Here is a 15,946-nt window from a genome sequence, read left to right on the forward strand (position 1 = left end):
GAAGCTGCTCCAGTTTCGTGGCACGGATGTCTGTTCAGTCACATGGAGTGGTATGCCAGTGCCACGACCAAGCCTGGTGCCTTCTTTGAGACTGTACGTTCTGTAGGTGTCCCACACCACATCAACACGCATCACAGTCCCCTCATTTAACTTTCGGGCAATGTACGGAAGGACCTGTTTCTGTGCATAGTCACCAAATGTCCTGATCACACTGTTGCACTTCTTAGGCTCCAAATGATGGACTAAGGCAGCCCCATCGAAAATACGAACTTCTCCTTTGGGCGCATCACGAGGACGTTGTGCTAAAGCTTCCAAACAGGGCAAAAGATCAGCCTTGCCGGTTGGTGGCCGCATTGTATTGATACCTTCAGCCAATGCAGGTGGCCACCCATGACACTCATATTCATAAAATGTGTTAAGATCACCATCTCTAGTTTGGCAAGAAATGTACATTCGTGAGAAGAGCTCCACATTACTTTTCATACGTGTAATCTTCGCCTCAGACTTTCCAGGTGTTTTCTTGGGCTTCGATTTCAACAGTGGCAGATTGTTCTTTGAAATGCTATCATAGAAATTGTCAGAAGGATCCTTGATTCGCTGCCCCACAAATCCGTCAAATTGTGTTTTGCCAGTGTCCTCCATGGATCGCACTGCGGCTATCACTTCATCAGGCATGATGACCTTTGTGTCAAGCACATACAAGTCATTACTGTCTTCCGCAAACGGGTTTCCAAGTTTTTCAAAGGAACTGATTGCATTATTGAGATCTGATGCAAAGGATTTCTGGACACTAGGCAATTGTTCGTGGTGGCGGACATCAGTTTGCCTCTGTCTTTGAAACTGGTCCTCAAACTCATTCAGGATTCTGGCTATTTCTGCACCAGCTACCATCCACCGGCGAAGAGCCCCTTCATTCTCAGTAATTCCAATGACTCCACCATCACCTTTCACATAAGCGTTCTGCTGTTCGTGTATCTGATCGTGTGCCATAGCAGAGAACTTGTGTGATGACTTCTGAGTGACAAAGTTCCCCTTGACAAATTCACGATGGATATCCATGGAATCGTTTGAAAGTTCCTGAAGGTCTGTTACATGCACTGTCAACCATCTGGCGTAATGGTAATGGTCCATGGCAAACATCCACAGAATGATCGCCGTGAGAGTCTCCACATAGAGCGTGTAGTTGGCTTCCCGTTGTGATCTTATGAATGCCAAGAGAAGACACTCCAACTGCAGGACTTTATTCCAGTAGCAAAACTGGGGGTACTTTGTAGCCATCTTCTTGCTCCAAAGATCAAATGATTGTAAATCTTCAGTTTCACATGTTTTCCGGTAGTCATCGTATGCCTTTCGCTGCAGAGCGTACAACGCCGCTACTGTGACTTGGTGTGCCCATTGTGACCTCGATATTTGCAAACCTTTGTGAAGACTATCTGCTCTTCCCTCTGTTGTTACACCAGCACTGGTCATTACACTTGCCCAGCCACTCCCCTCCAGGAAGCTGCCGATCGCTTTCAACAAGGCCATCTCTACATGAAGTCCTCCCATCATCACAACAAACTTGTCTTCACCATATATACCTGGCCAAGTCCATTGAATCTTCTTTGCAATTGCATAGAGTGGTTGATCAACGGTCAGAACTGGAACTTGTCCGGGGTTTACTAGTTCTGTCGCCTGCTTGATTAAATTCATTCCATGCTTCACCATTGCCAATGTGTGAGCACTCTCGCGGAACAGAGGTAGCAGTCCTGTAATTGCAGGAGGCCGAGGAACTTCAACCTGCAGATTTGCCATGTATGCTGACCAGGAGATATTATCTTCACTCTCAAGACCTTCCTTCTCCTGCAGGCTTTGTACAAACGAAAGCCACTGACTTTCTTTGTCCTGTATTCCGGAGGACACACTTGGAGTGGATGGACCTTTTGGTTTTCTTGGAATGGGATTATTAGTTGGAAATGTTTCAGGAGGCACATCACTGTAAGATGCAGGAAGGGCGGCTATGGTTTTGGAGCGCTGTTTGTTCTCATTCTCAGTGACATTCTCATGATTTCGAATGCTGCCACTTTTGTCATGTGAAACATGTTGTGTCAGTGATAACGCGGTTCCATGAAATGAACTTTGTGCTGATGCTGATGATGGGTTGTGATCTATGTTGTCTAGGTTGCCTGTTGTGAATATTCCACTTCACAATTTTGTTGGACACACAACGCCGTCATGTTTGTATATTTCTATGACTCTGTTGGCCTCATCTGTGGATACCTCCAGTATGCGATCATAGGAAACACACAAACCATGTTGAAAAAGAACGTCAACGAGATCCCGTTTCCTTGTTTTGCTATGAATGAGAAGACCCAGGTAAAGTGGCAGTGATGTTTCACGTTTCAAATTGTGACGTACTGCTGTAGTTTCCAACCTTCCTCGTTTCATAGTGTTGAATGTTACAAGTTGAGTTAAGGATTGCACAGAGACGCCTCCCTTGTTGTTTGCGTTTTGTTTTTGTATGTTTGTACCAGCAAGAATCATTTCCATCAACGCTGCCAATGATGGTGGTGAGTTGTTATATGATTCGTTAACTAGGGATCCATTGAATTGGTATTGCTTTTGCAAAATATCTTTGCGCACAATCTGGGCAGCTCTCATGAGAATGACCGCGTCGTTGTCAGAGCTTTGTCTACAAGCATGCAATAAAGCTTCACCAATGTCCTCTTTGAATGACAGTGCCACTTCATGGTTGCTCTTATGTGCCTCAAGTTGCGGAAGGTGTCTGAGCAGCTTGTCCTTAAGGTGAGTTGAATTAATCCTCTTTGAGATATCACCTCCCAGTTGTGCCAGACGTTCTGTATAAAGCTTTGTGAGATCGGCTAACTTGAAAGTGTAACTGTCATCTGTACACTTCATTTCTTCCAAATAGGCTATCAATTCGGCCAAAGCTACTGATTCTGGTGGCATATTTTCACTTGAACTGGCTTCCTCATTCTTTCTTACAAATGATCTGTATCGAGTGTGGAGAACAGTCATGCACTTCTTGTGATAAACAGCATCTGATGCTGTCATATCACCTACAGACAATCTAGCCAGGAGTTTTGTATCCCTCAATTCTGTTGCCATCAATCGAACATTGGAATCTACATTTTTTGTTGCCGCTCTGTGGACTATTTCTTCATCTATCTATAATTCCAGTAATCTCTGTGTGTATGTATGTCTGTATGTCTGTGTTTCTCGACAACCACGGGTCCGATATACTTTAAACTTGCCAGGTATATTGCTGGGGACCCGAGGATGTGCCTTTTCAAGGTTTCATATTAATCGGAGAAGTAGTTACCGAGCTATGTCCAAAAAACGATTCAACCAATCAGAGAGCAGCGAGCTATCACGTGTGCCGAACGTGGCGAACAGACTCTGCCTCGGACGGCACATTTGAGAGCGTATTCATTTATTTCACGTTGGCAAACTATGTTGCCGCTATGTTGGCGTTAAACTATGTTTTAAAACTAATTAAAACTAATTTGCGATTCTTTCGCTTTCCTGCGCATTTGTGCACGCTATGGCGATTTCTTTACCAAACTCCGCAAGCCGTTCGCTTTGGACCAAACCATTTCATGTAAATAGAGGGGGGGGATTATCACCGTACTCGCAAGCCGTTCGCTTTGGACCAAACCATTTCATGTAAATAGAGGGGGGGGGGGGGGGGATTGTCACCGTACTTGCAAGCCGTTCGCTTTGGACCAAACCATTTCATGTAAATAGAGGGGGGGGGATTGTCACCGTACTCGCAAGCCGTTCGCTTTGGCTTTGCGAATGGACCAAACCATTTCATGTAAATAGAGGGGGGGGGGGGATATAATTTTAGATATATATATAGTACGGGCATGCCCTAGTTACTGATAATGCTATCACAAAAGAAACATGTGCTAGCAGTACTCTGTTCAACGGATGGAGATTTGAAACTTGTTCTGAGTCTTTTCTTAACAGGCGAGTAAGTTTCTTCACCAAGTTTAAGGTCTGAACTTTGCTTTCTTTCCCTTGATTCAGCCCTGGCCACACGAGAGCTGCTGCACTGCACATAACAGTTTTTGTGCCATTTGGCAGCATGCGCAGCTAGGGTTTCTGCAATACCGCAACCATCATCTAGTCGGGAAATGTTTATCCCGCAAGGCAAGGCACCTAAATCATTCAATGCCTTGAGATTTTGAGCAAGATTCTCGTAGACGTCTAGACACGACTGATTGCTGCCCTTACGTGCATCTCTTAGTGGTTCATTTTCAGAACGTTTCTGGCAAAGAGCGCAAATGTTCCAGTCTGTTGGCATTGGAATTGTTGACGATGTTTTCTTTGATTTCGACATTGGATCTGAAAGACAAAAAACATTAACAAAATAAATTATTGGAATGTCATGTGAATGTTCAGTTCCGGCAGAAAGTGTTAAATTTCACATACAGGGGTATTTTGGGGCGCTGAATTTCCCAAATTTCTACTGCCTTCGACAAAATTACAAACCCATCAGTAGATTTGAGATGCAACAATTTTCCAGTTATCATAATAATGCTCAAATGATTTAACATTATGACATTACCGTACACTGTGCTATTAAAGCAATGAAAACATCGATGTTTGTCTTGGCGGCCATATTGGAATTTAAAATGGCGGCCATACCGTTTGTCAGACATTTCAAATTATTGCATTATTGAACTCAGCATGTCAACATACCCTTGTGTACCAAATTTCAGCGCCACAGGTCATTTAGAACCCAAGATAGGGAATTTCAACATTTCGTCTTGGCGGCCATATTGGAATTCAAGATGGCGGCCGGTCCATTGGTTAGATCTCTTGGATCCGCCAATTTTTGAAATCAGCGCCCCAAAATACCCCTGTATGCGAAATTTCACACTTTCTGCCGGAAATGAACATCTTTTTCACATATCTGCCCCACTAAATATAAATTTATGATGTCATCGCTCATGTGGTCTGGCAGCCATATTGGATCAAATAAAAAAATGTTCAAAAACAGAAGAGTTGCCTCGCAACAAGTTGACTGCGCAGGGTAAGTGTTCGATGAATACCATGTAGTTTTTCTCTGCAACTATTGATCTAATGAACACAAAATTTTCAACATGGGGGCATCTCCTCCCATTTGGAATGATTTTCGATTTTTTTGATTGCCAGAGAGACAGGCAGACTTAATTTTTTTTTTTACCTTACTGCGCATGTGTGATTGGGACAAGATTCCATACACTTTGCCAAATTCAGAGCGAAATTACTGCTAAACTGCAGGTTCGTGTTCCGATTCATGTTCTATAGTGTTCAAAATTTAACATTCAATTGAAATTAAGGATCATAATAGATCATAGACTGACGTCTGTAGACAATATGAACCAATTGCTTAACCTCGCTATTCGCTTCGTGCGCAGAGTAAAAATAATGTCGAGAAAGATATTCTGGGGAAATGATGAGCGAGTGAACTGAACCAGCAACGTGGTAAAGTCTGGCCAAGACAGTCATGCACATCAAACTCTAGCCCAGTGAAGATAACATACACAGCACGATTAAATGCCACAGAACAAGTAAGGTACATTGTGAATAAAGGACAGTAATTAGCATTTACAGTAAACAAACCATTAAGCAGATTAGTAAGATCCTCAAATTGGAGAAACACTGTTTTGCTGTTCCAATGCAGGTTCGCATTCAAAGCTGTTTCGTTCATTTCACCTGCATTTGCAGCGCATTTGGGCAGTACGTGGGACGTTCTAAAATATAAAAGATCAACGAATGATATATCCACAGTCGACAAACGAAATCCCACAGTCGTCCAAGACACACCAACAAGCATAATAGAATGAGTTGTAGCGGCTACCGCTGGGTTTACACAATCGCCTTGCACCTACCAAGGACGCGGAGCGATCACCATGCCGGGCTCGTCCAGGACGCCCGGGCAGGCCCGCGCTCAACTTGCCAGGCCTCGGCCGGGACGCCCGGGCATGCCCGGGCATGCCCGGCCACGCCCGCTCGACTTGCCAGGCCGCGTCCTGGACGCCCGGGCATGCCCAGGCATACCCGCCCTCGACTTGCCAGGCCGCGGCCAGGACCCCCGGCCACACCCCCTCTCGCCTTTCCCAGGCAAACGCTCCGGGATAATGTGTGTATATATATTGCTGCCCGATAAACGGGCTTTTCAGAGTACCCGAGTTGTTTTGTGACAATAAAGAAACTCGGACGAATTCCAGCTTTTTGTCGTGTCCATTCTTCCGACTACGTGGGAGCACAGCTCCTTCACCATCATATCTTTTCCTATGAGATGTGTTTCATATTTACACAGAAACACAATTTTAAAAAATAACAAAAAATAAATGAGCAGAGAGACTTGGTGAAGCATTAAATAGTCTGAAACCCCTCAGGTGGTTTAAGTCTGAGTTGAAGGAATTATATTCATAAAATACGTTTTTTATTTCCCTCATTTAATTGATTACCCACACACATATATACAGGGAACTCACGCCCCTCCCCTCCTCGTCCCCCCCCCCCCACCCCCATGCTCCATGCCGCTCACTCACTCGGAACAACTCACGCCCCTCCCCTCCTCGCCTCCCCCCCACCACTCCCCCCCCCCCCCATGGTCCATGCCGCTCACTCACTCGGAACAACTCACGGCCCTCCTTACACCGTTCACTCACTCGGAACATCGCACAGCCTTCTTTATACTGTTAATGCACACGGAAAATCACATTGTTCACACACCACTCACTCGCACAATTCACTCCACAGTTTTCCCTGCTCACTCCCTCATACCACGATATTTTGGTAAGAACAGAATAGATCACCAAATTTGGACCACGTCCAGACAGCTATTTTCATTTGTAAATGAGAAACTGCATAAAAACATTTTATTCACTCAATTTTTGGGCCGGTCAAGATCTGGGGTCGGAACAAATGCCCTATTTGCCCCCGTTATAATCCGCCATTGAGTCAGACAAGCCTGGTGTTGGCTTAGCGTTTAGGGTGCCGGCTTGGGATCCCAGGATCCTGAGTTTGAATCCCGGTCGATCGTTCAATTAATGCCAGGGGGGTTGACTCAGCCTGTCATCCTTCCGAGGTCGGCAAATTGAGTACCAGCTCTGGTAATTGGGGCACTGCATCAGTGGCACTGACGCGCTTCCAGAAAAATGATGCAATCAGCAGCCACAAGCTGCATACGAAATAACAACAACATTGACTCAGACCATAGCCTTTTCAAATAGATCAAACATGTTTGGAAATCAGCAGTTATTTGCATCGCTGATGCATGCCATTCATGCATGTGCAGACTGGGAAACTGCCATTATTTACAGTCTGTTGTGGATTGCAAGGTAACTGCAGTATGTGTAATTTACGAAGGAAAAGGGCCCAGAATAAACAGAAATATAACCCCACCCCACCAAAAAAAATTGGACCGCAGGTCCTGAAGCTCAGCTGGATCAGGAGCAACAGTCACTCAAACCCCCCACAGAGCTCCTTACACCCTGATGTTTTAATGCCGTGAACACACTTTGGTACATCATGGGCGATGAAGGTTGTGATCAAGTTTCATTGGAATTGTTTGTATAGTTTCGGAGAAGAGAGCAAATACCTATCTTGGGGTGGGCAAAAACACCCCTGTAGTTCCCCTTGATGAGCGCAGATTTTTATGCGGTCAATACACTTTCATGAGGCATCAGAAATGAAGCTTGTGGCCAAGTGAGGGGTGGAAAGGGGACTTGAGGGGGGGCACATCCCGATCTCCCGATGGACCGAGGACCGGCTGAGGATGTTGGACGAGTTACTGACGAAGAAGAAGAATGGCGTCGTGTGCTCTGAGAAAGCGTTGAGTTTAAATGAACAGTTTCGTGTCTATTTGCACTCCATGTTTGATGAAAGTTTATTGAAAATAAAGGATTCGTCACAGACTGACAGGTTCTGCTGCGACAAGTATTTTCACTGAATGGGATATTAAAAGCAGAGCAGAATCCGCAGGCAGGAATCCGCTCCTGTTTACCTCAATCCAAATCGATGTTCTGCGAACATTAATTATTATTATTATTACTAGCCGAAACCCGTGGAACATCCACGGAAGGGAGGATGTGGTGTATGGATAGAGTGTACCAATATGGATGGCATAGGGGATTTGCTTGTCCGAGTAAGAGTTAGGAAGAAAGATGAGAATGAAGAGTGCGTATATGAACAACGTATTTATTGCAATCTACTTAAATGACAACGCTACGATATACTTTTGAAAAATGAATGGATTCGTAATAGGAATCGGCATAGCACCACTCTGGCCATTTTTTATGAGACTATATGGTGTGGGTTGGATTTGTGTGAACAAAATCAAGAAAAAGGCGACACTTTGTAGAATCCTTTGTAGAAAACTTTGTAGAATCCAACTTACACTGTGTATAAAGTGTCACCTCCTGACTTTGTATTTTATATTGTTAGAGACAAAACAAACACTAAATAACATAGCCACATACCAAAAACGTGTATTTTCAATTTTCACTTGTGCAAAAATGCTACTCACAATTACATCGCCTGTGCGTCGGCCTGTGATTGAGCCAGAGAGTTGGCCTGTGAGTCAACTTCCTTTCCAATGTCTGCAAGAATTGAAATACTGATTGTGAATGTGTAAAATTATATGAAAGAAGAACATGCATATCAATAGACGATGCCATTGAAAAGGAGAGCAGCTGTCAATAGAAAAGGCTGTCTGACTTATCAATTTGACATTATTGCACAGGAAATGACAAACAAAGAAACAGTTCATTTCCATCGGGTAATATTACGATGAGAGATCAGCCGATACCTTTATTATGTCCATCAGCATCCATGGCACTTAGGAAAAAAAAAAACGTGGCATCAGCCAGCCGCAGCCAACTATCACGTACCGTCTCGAAGTCAATGCCATCCTTTTATCTCTTCGTATACACCTCACTGATTTCTACCTTATCGTGAACAGGGTAAAGCCTACTTTGATAATCATGAACGGTGGCAGATGCAGGAGCGAAACGTAAGCGTAGGCCTCCGCCCTACCTATCCAGTTGTTGTTTCCGTTGTGTAAGGGGGGAAAAAAACAAACATTTTGGTCTCAGACCTTTGAGAGTACGTCGTTCCGTGAACTTTTTGAACGGGCCTCGTATGCCATGCTTCGTCAACGTTGGGTTGTTTTAAAATGATTTGAAGGATTAACTTAAGCACCGTGAATAGAGCAGCTACTGATGGGCTGCTGATCGGTTTCACTTCGTTGTTATATATGGAAGAAATTATGGTAAACCCACCTGATGAGGTTAGCGTGCACCGCCATCGATGACACCGGCACAAATGGCGGAACAGATGGATTCTTCTTCATCGCATTGCATCGCATTCTCTTCCTGTGAAACTGTTTCATAGAACTGTGTCGTTTATGTACATTTTTATTTTATTACATTCACGTCGTTTCACATTCTCGACTTCGTGGAGCTTCAATGTGGTTCAAAAAAATAAAATAAAGATGGATTCTTCTTCATCGCATCGCATTCTCTTCCTGTGAAACTGTTTCATAGAACTGTGTCGTTTATGTACATTTTTATTTTATTACATTCACGTAGTTTCACATTCTTGACTTCGTGGAGCTTCAATCTTTTGTGGTTCAAAAAAATAAAATAAATATGGATTCTTCTTCATCGCATCGCATTCTCTTCCTGTGAAACTGTTTCTCCATTTAACGTTTCCAAAATCAAAACTTCAAAAACTTCTTCACTTCGATTCGAAAAAACTTCAAACTTCAAAAAACGTTCCCAAAACGTCACTCCATTTAACTTTATTAAAATGACGATAAAGACCATTTGACCATCGCCTTCGCCCAGCAGACGCCAATACGATGGTGTCGTAAGATGGCGTCGTATCGGCCGATAATCGGATGCTTTTGGGTCCCAAAGTCGGCGAATTCAGATTTTTCGAGTATGGCTGTACGTGATAAACAAAGAGCGCGGTTCGTAGATGGAAAATGCATTAGTGCCGTGGGCATGGGGTCACTGGGTGCGGCGTAAAAGGGATAACAAAGTCGAGTCCTTACGGTATTATTATATAGATTACGCACGTTAAAATCACCTTATTTAAATTTCACGATGTGCAAGATAAACATTTCACAATTTACCTGGTAATTCTGATCACCCTGGGTCCTGGGACCAGTTTGTGCCCCAAGTCTTTCACGAACTAGGTGGTCATGACTGATGTTCGACTGAAGCTGGTAGAAACTTGGAAATTGATCTGGATCTCAGGGATAGGTCTCCTCACCTTCACAATGGACTCTTTAACATCCACCAACGAGGACGAGCAAACGGGATACCTAAGGGACGGCGGAACATTGGTGCAGGCCCTCCCCATTTATTTATGTTTTCGTGGAGCCCGCCATGTTATTTAAGCGGTGCCGAGCACTCCGTTCCGTTGCATGGGCGGTTTTAAATTTCAAATAAATGTTGTTTGAGCGGTTTTAAATTTCAAATAAATGTTGTTTGAGCGTTAGTTGCCGCTTGGTAACTGAACACACCTGCTCAGGTGTGCATGCTGTGGTGTTCTTGTGTGGATGTTTCCGAATTCCGACAACGTTCTTCAGGAAACATCATCTCAAGGAATGTCGAGTGAAGGAAATGAAACTGAAGATAATCTCCAGAGGTGAGCGCCTTGTATAAGTCCCGACTTCCCCGTTAAGTTTGACGTAAACGGCAAGAGTGACGTCATGCATTGCATTGGCAACAGGGTCGCAACAAAACTGTTACAGTTATCTGTTATTGTGACGTCACGTCGCTTAGGCAATCTGAGCAAACGGTGAGAAGACGTTTGATTTCGAGGAGAGTTAAGAAACATTCTTAATAGATCGAAATGTTTTTGACGGAGATCCTGAAAAGGCTCGAACGGGAGAGGATGGTGAGTTCCACATCGACATCAAATACTGTGCAGACCAAAGAGCTGCTGAATGTTCCATGTGCGGTTGTTTCTTCATTTAGTATGAATGGTCGATCACAGTATGTCAGCATCACGTGCCGTTATCCCGGTCAGAATCCGACACTTTTGTTGTGGGGACGTGTGACGCATTCGCAGCCCTGTGTGCGTGCCTTGCGCATGCGTGTCCGGGTCTCTTCACACAGAACACGTTCGGCATTCATTGCAAAGCACTCAGTGCATCTCTTCCGAAGTATGTTCCACAAGAACACCCTCAGCTTTATTTATTCGACCGAGCGAGGCTGTTTATTCCAGCTCCGTGAAACACCTGCGACCCATGCCAACAGAAAACAGACTTTGTGGAACACCGGTCGCATTTTACATCCAATCATGTAACTTCCTTCTTTTTTCTTTTCTTTTTTTTGCATACAAGATCGAGGCTCGTGTAAGAGCTAACATCAATCACAAAAAAAAACGGACACACAAAACAAAAAGGGAGCGGGAGACAAGATGGGTAGAGAGAGGGAAGCACACAAGTACAACAGCGGAGAGCAGGGACATTGGGAGATCTGTGGGAGGGAGAGTGCTTGCTCCCTGAAGCCTTCAATAATTCAAAAGAACCATGGGAACGTTCAATAATTCTCCCTGAGTAGGCGCTCCTACGTTGAAGCTTTCGTGTCGATTGCTCAAGCGGTTACGGAGACAACGAACGTACAAGACAAGAACCAGAAAATCATTTCGTCCTTGTCGCACAGCAAATCTCTCCGACAAATTTCGTTTGATTCTGTCCATAACTTTTTGAAATAACGTGATATATATCATTTTTGGCCCGATCTCTCAATGGTGAAGAATCGCTTAAAAATCTTGTCGGATCCGAATCCGGATTCAAATCTTCACCAAAATCTAATAATTTCGTACTTGTCACACACACAACCTGTCCAACAAATTTCATCTGAATCAGTCCATAACTTTTTGAGGTACACTATTCACAGACAGACATGGATGAAAACATAATCTCCCTCCCATAACATCCAGAGGAAAAAAGGTCAAAAAGTGAGGGCCAAAGCCGGCAATCCACAACATAGTCAAGGATGGTCGTGGACGCCTAATACTGGTTTATTACACTGCAATTGCTGCCACTATGGAGTGCTCTGTCGGAATCGGAATGAATCTTGAGCCTTTAACCTTGAATTATCCTGATTCCAGCCCTCAACGTTCTTGTTTCAGGGAACCCTGAGTCATCCATCCCTCCTGGGCAAGAAACCTGCAAATAACGGTAAATGTGTTCCTGCTCTGAATACAATTTTCTCTTTCACCTTGAGTCATGTCAAAGGCAAAGGTCATTCCTCTCTGGGGTACATCGATTACAGTAGATCAATGGTCAGGCCTCAAGAACATTGGGTGTGTGTTCATTTACCAAGTTTATTGTGGAGAGATCGCGAAGAGGTTTAAGCATTTGAGCATGCACTCCATTCAAAACCGTTAAGGAACGGCTGGCTAGGCAAGCGCTAGCGAGCTGCTTGGTAAAGGAGCACACCTCCAACTCTTGTGGGGTCTATAGATTACAGTAGATCTTCGCTCAGTTCTGGAAGTAAAACTTTACTTATGGATGTCTGGATTCCTCCAAATTTCTTTGTTTAATGTTGTAAACAGCATAAGCGACTGTTTAGAAAGCTAATCATGTGTGTTTGTGGTTTGTAATATTTTACAAGCCCGGCTTCGCCGCTGTTCGACTTGCAGACTGCGATGCAATTACAATCGTTGATGTTTAAAGTTTCTGTCACATCTGAGTTTAAAGACTGTTGGTTTTCATTGTTTTATCCTCTCCGATAATACGTGCAGATCCTGTTTATAGCTTCAGTCAGCTAAGACCATGCAGTTTTGGTATACCGTCCACCAATCCATGAACGAGCAATTTTTGCAGAGCAGCTGAGGCCATCTATTTTCCACATCCGTGTGGAGTGGGGCGAGAATTATAAGGTTACAATAAATAGGAGATGTACTGTTCATAAGGGAACATAAAGTAGGGGAGAGTGTGGAGGAGATGGGTATCTTCTCTGATATGCAGCACGTTGCTGCGGGTTACATCATTCCTGTAGGTTGGGACAGGCATTTGTAATTTGTTCAGGGTGCCGATGATAACGCAAACCTACTCTTCATTGTAAGACACCGTGGGATATTTGCTCAGCATGGCTTTTATATTTACAGCGTGGCTCTTAGATGTTCTGATGTACATCAAAGATATTGCAAACAATGTGGTTCAAAAGTTAACTTCCTGATCTTTTCCTCCAACCTATCCCAAAGCGATGAAATGGTACCAGTGGCGGCGTCAGGAAAACGAGGTGAGATGTCCATCCGAACGACTCTGCCATAATTATCCCGTCCTCCAGGTAGCGGGAGATGGGTTTTGCGTGTGTGTGCAGGTTTGCTTGTGCCTCCTGGTTATGACTTTTTTGAAACCATAAGTTGAGCTTTTGTCATCAAATTTTCATAAAGCCTTTATTGTGAGATTATGGACAACACTCATTAAAAATAGGACCACGGGTCCTGAAACTCACATCCATCAGCAGCAACTGTCAATGACGTCAAGTTTTGCTGCGGCTGCAATGCACTCTGCAGGTAAGGGCAGGTATTCTTTGCGTTTTAGGCCTGATTTCAACCAGTTAATGAGCGCAGAAGTTGATGCCGTCAATGCACCTTCGTTAAGCATCAGATATGAAGCATGTTGCCATGTATCTTCAAAATCATATGTTTGGTTCAACCGAAAATGACTGAAGTGTTTACAGACTCGCTGACTTTGGCTTTCACTCACTCTCTGGCTGACTGACTTACCAATGGACACTGGTCAATCACATAAGCTCACCGGACTGAAGTCCAGGTGAGCTAATTTTGTTGCAGTTTTATTCCGTGGCATGAAGTGAAAGGTGGGGTTAAGCAATTTGGTCAGTTTGTCTGTCTGTCCACAACGTCAGTTTATGATCGAGGAACAAGTTAATCCCAATCGAACGTTATGTTTTGAACACGAGTTGCAACATGAATCAGAGACTGAACATGTAATTTAACAGTACTTTGGCCCCGAATTTGTCTTGATCGCTCATGTGCTGAGTGGAGTGAGATCATATTGTCACTCTGCCTGTCTGGCAGTCAAATAAAATTGAAAACAATTTAATCATCAAACTTACTGTTTTTGAGGATGTCAGAAAGGACACAAACAAGCACAAATAACTAATTAACGAAGAACATAACTAATATAATATAATAACTAATATATAATATAATAACTAATGATCATAATATTACTAATAATAACATATAATATAATAACTAATATAACTAATAACTAATAACAAATAACTAACGTGTGAACTAAGGTAGTGTGAAAGATGCTGCATCAACGGTGGTAAACTTTCAAAAAAATTCTACAACTTTTAAAATCGTTTTTATCTTTTTAAAAACTTTTACTTTGTTTCAATTAAAAATATATACTTGAACACTGGAGAACACAAATCGCCCTTTTGGCCACTTTCAAAAACCTTTCCTTTAGCATGAATTGGACAAAATATTACAGCATTTTACATCATCTTCACCAATCCAATTTACCGTTTGCAGCCCATGTCCATGTCCATTTTTCTCAAGAAAGCATGGCGAAAGTATTGTTGCGGTTTTGAGTTTTGGTAACAGTCAGTATAATAAAGGTTAAATTTCCCTCTCATAGTTAGTCACACAAACAACATGTAGCCTCGCGATAGTATAGTTATCTCTTAGTATTTGTGAGCTTAGTCCTTTTCCTATGTTAGTTCTGCGTTGAGTAGAGTAAGGAGAATAGGTCCTACTCCTACTTCCATTGCCTGATCCCGCCTCCCTGGCCTCACGCCTCTTTGTGCGGCCTTCAATTCTTTTGGCGCGAATTAACATGAGGCAGGCCTAGGGGGGTCGGGGCGGGACCGAATGAGGGCGGCAGAAGAGCTGACGGTAAGCGCGAGCCGCCAATCAGGGCTCAGAGGGTGTGGCGGCAGCACTGCGTCACAGGGCGTGGTTGGAAGGTTCGAGAAGGTTCGGGAAGGTTCGGGACGTGTCAATATAAGCGGTTGCGCAAAGCTCCCAAGAGGACTGATGAGGAGGACTCGCGAGCACCTGCATTGAAGAGAGCAGTAAGAGGACTGGGTTGGCATTGAGTGGAGAAAGACGCACATGAACCAGGATACACGCTCACATGAAAGCAACGCTCTGTTGAGCTTGAAGCTGAGCCACGTACAGTGCATTGAGTTACGCGAGTGATAATGTGCTGTGTAACCGCCAGCCGCGCTGAGAGACGCGTATTTTCCTTCCTACCTCATCGGCTGCCTTTTGTTCGGGAGACGCTCTACGAGGATCCTTCCATCGCCTGCGTGCCTTCTTCGCGGGACGTGCTGGGACCGTGGAGAGCCGGACATGGCTGTTCCTGGACGACTAAGTCGGCGTGTTTGGCTGGAACATCAAACTGCCTGCAATTCCCTGTGTGGGTGTGATGGGCCCGAGTCTGGGGGTTCAGGATAAGACTGATTAAGTGCTTCTCTGTGTCTCTGCATACCGATCATTGTACATACGTGTGGGAATAATAATTAAACCTGTGTTCTTCCTTCCATTCGATCGTTCTTGTGATTTCCTCATTGGCTAAGCGTGGTACGAGTAGAACCGCTTTAATCGGGGTCCAAAATGTAACGGTAAATGCACGGACCACGTGGTACTCAATCCGCTCATTGTACCAAAATCACACGTGGCACGTGCGAGGCTTGCTTCCCCGCTTCCGTGGCAGTGCAGGGATTTAGGTACGAGCGAGACTTGGTCCCAAAACCCTACCTTGCGTTCGCCCGGAAGAGGCATTTCAAGTCTCTCGGTTCCGCCAAGCCCAGAAAGAACAAGGGGCTTAATCCCCCCTCGGTAAGGGTAAGAAGGGCGGCGGAGAACCGTAACAGTATTCTATGAACTCTCCAGTTGTTTTTTAAGCTGTTGCCAAGAAGGGTGTGCAATGTCGTAATTTGTG

The sequence above is a fragment of the Myxine glutinosa genome, unplaced genomic scaffold (genome assembly GCF_964187855.1).
Source record: "Myxine glutinosa unplaced genomic scaffold, kmMyxGlut1.1 SCAFFOLD_820, whole genome shotgun sequence".
In the NCBI taxonomy this organism is placed as follows: Eukaryota; Metazoa; Chordata; class Myxini; order Myxiniformes; family Myxinidae; genus Myxine; species Myxine glutinosa.